We start from the raw sequence: 6,107 nt of genomic DNA, 5'->3' as shown, positions 1-6,107 counted from the left end.
ATATTCTTATGGGAGCTCGAAAGTACATGTACATTTCTATATTCCTTTATTTTGTTTAGTCATTTTTTCAAAGGAGCACAATATTTACAATATCTATACCACATGATAAAAAACTATCAAACCTAGCAAAAATAAGTCCCAGAGTCAAAGATAGGGTTTCCAGCTACACTAAATCTCATAGAAGAGAAAGTGGGAGGTAGCTTTAAACACATTGGTACAGGAAACAATTTATCGAACAGAACACTAATTAATGTCTCAGGCTGTAAGATCAACAACTGATAAATGGGACATCATGAAACTCAAAACTTTTATAAACAATGGACATTGTTAATAGGATAAAATAGCAGCCTACAGATTAGGAAGAGATCTTCACCAACCCTACATCTGACAGAAGTCTAATATCCAAGAAATTATAAAGAAATTAGACACCAACAATCCAAATAACCCAATTAAAAATAGGGTACAGAGCTATACAGAAAATTCTCAACAAAAGAATCTCAAATGGCTTAGAAGCACTTCAAGAAATGTCCTTAGTCATCAGGGAAATGCAAATCAAAACAACTCCGAGGTTTGATCTCATACCAGTCAGCATGACTAAGATAAAAATCTCAAGAGATAGCACATCCTGGTGAGGGTTTGGAGAAAGGTGTATCAGTGAATTTAGCTTTGCACTGGATTTGTGGGTTGCACACTTCCAGCCATTAGCCCAGGTGCTCTTTGGATCTGAAAATGAAAGACATGCACTCTCATTAGCTTATTTTTGAAATGCTGTGATTAGCAAAATGGCTGGTCAGTTTGAATCCTCCACCTGCTATACCAACCCCAATCAGGGAAGTATCCAGTGGCCCCTTACCTGAATTCTTACATGGCTTGTTGGCTTCCTCTCTCCTTCAGCATCATGGGAATCTTCTTCCTTCTCTTCCTCCTCCCCTCTGTCCTAGGGGAAGCAAATCTAAAGGTCCTGCTTCATCTCCCTTTGCCCAGCCACTGCCTTTGGCTCTTTATTGGTTGATCAACAGCCAATTGGGAATAAGGACCTTTAGTGTTTGGACACACAGATTCCCAATTAAATCAAAGCATTAGAACCAATCCCAAACAGGAAGGGGAACACTCCTCCGTTGCTGGTAGGAGTGTAAGCTTATACAACTTTGGAAATCAGTTTAAGGGTTTCTCTGAAAACTGGGAATAGTTCTACCTGAAAATGTAGCTATACTACTCCTGAGCATATACCCAAAAGGTGTTCTACCATCCACAAAGACACTTGTCCAACTATGTTCATAGCAACTTTATTCCTAATAGTCAGAATCCAGAAATAACTTAGCTATCGCCTAGTTGATGAATGGATAAAGAAGAATGGATATTTCATTGTGTACATCTACACAATGAAATACTATTCAGCTATTAAAAACAAAGGTGCCATGAATTTTGCAAATAGATGGAACTTGAGAATATCATCCTGAGTGAAGTAACCCAGTCCCAAAAATGTATGGGACTGTACTTATAAGTGGATATTAGTCATAAAGTACAGGATATCTATGTTATACTCCACTGACCCAAAGAAGCTAAACAAAAAGGAAGGCCCAAGGGAGGACACTTGGATCTCACTTAGAAGGGGGACTAAAAGTCATAAGAGGCAGATGGAGGGTGGGAACTTTGTGGGAGAGGGGTTCTGGAGTCGTTCAAGTTCAGGTGTGGGGAGGGACAGGAGAGATGGCCAGATGGTCATGTGAATGAATGTAAATCTGAAACCAATGAGTTAGGAGTGAGGGGGCATCTACAGGAAAAGACTGGGACTTGGAATAAGGGAGGTATTCAAGAATCAAAGGGAGAGAGACCTTAGCTGTAATTCACAGCACTGGGGATATGGAACCTGAAGAGGCCACCTACTGTAGACAGGCAGGAACCCCAGTGGAGCAATAGAGACACAAACCAACCCACAAAACTTTTGACCCAAAATGCAACCTGTCTACAAGAAATTCATGGATGAAAGGTGGGAGAGTTAGGAGGGTAGAGACTGAGGGATTGTCCAAACCATAGCATGCTCAACTTGAGACACATCACATTGGCAAACACCAATCTCTGATAATTTTAATGATATTCTATTATGCCTGTCTGCAGGAGCATAGCATGGCTGTTTTCTGAGAGGCTCTACCCAGCAGCTGACTTAGAGAGATGCAGGCACCCGCAGCCAAACGGTGAATGGAGGGAGCTTGGTGACTCATGGAAGACTAGGAGTAAGGATTGCAAACCCTGAAAGGGATAGGAACTCTACAAGAAGACCAACAGAGTCAACTGAGCATGCACCCTCGGGGATCTCAGATTCTGAACTACCAACCAAAGGATATACACAGCCTGAACCTAGGTCTCCATGTTCATATATAGCAGATGTACAGCTCTACTTTCCTATGGTCCTAAACAACTGGAACAGGGGCTATCCCAAAAGCTGTTGCCTGTATGTGGGATATGTTCTAGTAACTGGGCTGCCTTGTTTGGCCTCAGTGGGAGAGGATTCTTCTAGCCTTGCATGCTTGATGTGCCAGGGTGGGAGGATATTGAGGGTGTCCCCCACCCATTCAGAGGAGAAGGGGACAGGGTATGGTTGGAAGGATTGGAGGGAGTGGCCGGGAGGGGGGCAGTGAAGGGGATGTAAAGTGTATAAGTAAAAAAAACAAAACAAAAAAAACAACAAAAAACAAAAAAACAACAATTAATTAAAAATAAAAAATAACACAACAACAACAAAAACACCAAAAATCCCTACAGGGTTTCTATACATTCTCTAACATAGGTGAGAGAAAGTCCCAGAGAAAAGGATGTCGGACTCTCCTGGAAAAGAATAAGTAATTTAAAAACTCAGCATCATTTTGAATTGTGGACATGACATTTTTCTAAGGGTCATTTACTCCAAAACCCCATGAGGATGGTGAGACCCACTTCACATGCTTGTTGCAAGAATTAAATGAGATGATTCATGCCCTAACCCTAACCCTAACCCTAACCCTAACCCTAACCCTAACCCTAACCCTAACCCTAACCCTAACCCTAACCCTAATCCCTAACCCCTAACTGCTGCATACTACAGTGAAAGGAGATGAGGGAGCAAGGTCCTTGAGTGTGGCAGAGGCTTTCTAGCCTCAGGTGAGCTAACTCAGAGGTTGGGTTGCCAGAAAGCTGTGGCTACACAGAACTCCCACCTAGTCAGTGGCCCTGGGTTCTTGTATCAGGAATGAGAAAAATTAATTCCCGGTCTGTCATGTGTGAGATTTTAGAAGTGTTTACCATAGGTTTGTGATTGGGGGGTTAAGATAAAGCAAGCAAAACCACTGGAAAGCAGGTTCCCATAGCTTGGGATAGACAAAGCTGATAGTCTAAGGGCTTTTTTGATAACTTGTGGCTGACTATAGATTGAGATCAAGGATGAACTTTTCTATCCAGTTTATCCTCCTATGCGTGTGTTTTTCTATCCTGGTGGTTGGACTAGGGTTTGGGCATCTAGCATTGCCTCTGGCAAGAACATATATGGCATGTCTGTCCGGCCTCTATCCAGGGTAAAACTGAAACCAGAAAGGGAATGATTATCTCTGCCTGGAACACTGCTTGCTGTTCTGGCCATAGACAGGACTCAGAAGTCCTTCATTTTTGAAGTCCTGTACCTATCTGCCTGACTAGCTCCTAGCTCCTCTTCTCGTGGTTTCAGGACTCACTTTTCCTCTTTTATCCCATGTTACTTGCCAATCTAGATTAAAACCCATTGTCCTTTATGCTAAATGATGTCTATGATGAGAATTTAACCTCTAATGTATTTACTATTTGTACATCACCCTCCTGGTTGGGATTAAAAAGGAAGCTAGCTATCCAAACACATTTTGTGTATCTTCATACAGAGTGAGGTGGCCCCTGAGGAAAACCAAAACCGAAAACCTTATTGAACAACAGTTTGCCTTTCCTTAAGGAGAGATAGAAAAGTCATACTACAAGATAGGGTTATTTGTTGACATAAGTTCTGCTAATCCACAATTCCCAAGTTAAGTTTGAGTTTGGAACACATGAAGATGCAAGGTAGGATATGAGCTATCCATTCTCTCCCTTTATGTATTATGATCCAGGGAAGGGTGTGTTTGGGAAGGCAACAGTCACATCAGCAATTCAGCAAATAACTTCCTGAATCTGCAGCTGTCCAGCTTTTCAGGGGCAACAACTTCTTTTGCAGAATAGTTCTCATTGTTGCTTTGGGAGCCATTACTGGAAATTCATCTAGGAATTCTTGTCTTCATGCTGCTAAGCAATTTCAGAGCCAGTTTCCTCCCCTTGATGTGATAAATCTCTTTAATAGAGTATATTCTCTCCACTGTTTTTTGAATGACACAGGAAGTAATAAGAAAACAATAAATCACATGGTGGTGGTTATTCAAATACTCAGAGAAGGTAGAATGTGAAAACACTTCAAAAAGAGCCATGTACGATTCTGACATAAGAAATCTTGAATAGAATGTGAAAATGACTTCGTTATTTGTTTTTTTGTTTTTTGTTTGTTTGTTTGTTTGTTTTTAATCTCAGGGGACTCAGTTTAACCCCATGTGTAAAGGCCATCTTTTTGAAAGACATTTACAAATTCTAGAAAGTAGAATCTTTGGAAAGGAGTTATTTTTCCATTCATTTCTGAATAAGGGAATAAAATTTGAATTTGCTATTGTGTAGACACTTCCTCAGAGCCTGCCTAAGAATTGCTTTGGAAAATTCTAGAAAAGAGTATGAATCTGACCTAAATAGACAAAATTTTGAAAATCATTTACAGCCCTTTCTGCTTTTCACTTAATAACTTGTTTATATAAAATATAAAGACCTCTTGAGACAGAAATTATCTGAGTTGCTTTAACTTCTGGTCATCAGCAAAGACTGAAACACAGTTTTCTGATTCCCAAACCTGAGACCATTATTTTCACAATGGTCTGTCCTGTTACAAAGTCCACCAGAAATGCTTTAACTCAAGTAGTCTGAGATACACTTCTCTGGCACACGTTCTCCCCTCCCATAACCCTGTCTCTTTCATTGAGCATCCTAAGCTAATTTCAAAGTGTATCATCTTCCAGTCATAGACTCTTCATTGCTGGGATTCCAGACAGGGACCAACCACCCAGCTAGGAACACACTCTTGGGATATCAAATCTTTTTCTGTGGAGAAAACACCTCACACTTCAAAGCAGATATTCAGCATAGTTGCTAATTATATATATAAAAAATAACTCCAAGAAAAACTCAGATTTCATATTGTAAAGCTGACTCTGAACAAAGCAGTCTTTTTATGAGTAGTCAACTTCTTACCTTGCCACTGTTTTCAACTTTCAATAAGTAGAATTTCTTATTGTCTTAGTCAGGGTTTGTCTTCCTGCACAAAACACCATGACCAAGAAGCATGTTGGGGAGGAAAAGGCTTATTCAGCTTACACTTCCACACAGCTGTTCATCATCAAAAGAAGCCAAGACAGAAACTCACACAGGTCAGGAACTTGGAGGAGGGCCATGGGGGCGGGGGTGCTGCTTACTAGATTGCTTCTACTGGCTTGCTCAGCTTGCTTTTTTAAAGAACTCAGGACTACCAGCCCAGGGATGTTAGTTCCCACAATGAGCTGAGCCCTCCCCCTTGATCACTAATTGAGAAAATGCCTTACAGCTAGATCTCCTGGAGACATGTCCTCAAGGGAGGCTCCTTTCTCTTGATAACTCCAGCTTGTGTCAAGTTGACAAACTAACCAGCCAGTACACATGTTTATTCTCTGAGTCCAGAAGTATTTACTTTTATGGCCACATGTCTTTATAGTAGAGGAACATTTGCTTTGTCATTATTGGTCATTTTGATAACCATGTGTGCTACTTGTACTGGAGATGATAATGACGTGTGGAAGAAGGCTGTCCTGTAAGAGCTCCTGTCTCATGTTTGGAAATAACATCTATTCACCTGGCACAAGTGTTGTGCAAAGTTTCTACACATGCATGTATTCAGCAAGGTTTCCATAGTGCTTCACTATAAAAGAAAATTTGCATTTCTTTACTCTTTCTTTCTTTCCTTCCTTCATTCTTTCTTTCTTCTTTCTTTCTTTCTTTTTTTC

The sequence above is a fragment of the Apodemus sylvaticus genome, chromosome 22, assembly GCF_947179515.1.
Source record: "Apodemus sylvaticus chromosome 22, mApoSyl1.1, whole genome shotgun sequence".
In the NCBI taxonomy this organism is placed as follows: Eukaryota; Metazoa; Chordata; class Mammalia; order Rodentia; family Muridae; genus Apodemus; species Apodemus sylvaticus.
This window is presented reverse-complemented; position numbering follows the sequence as displayed.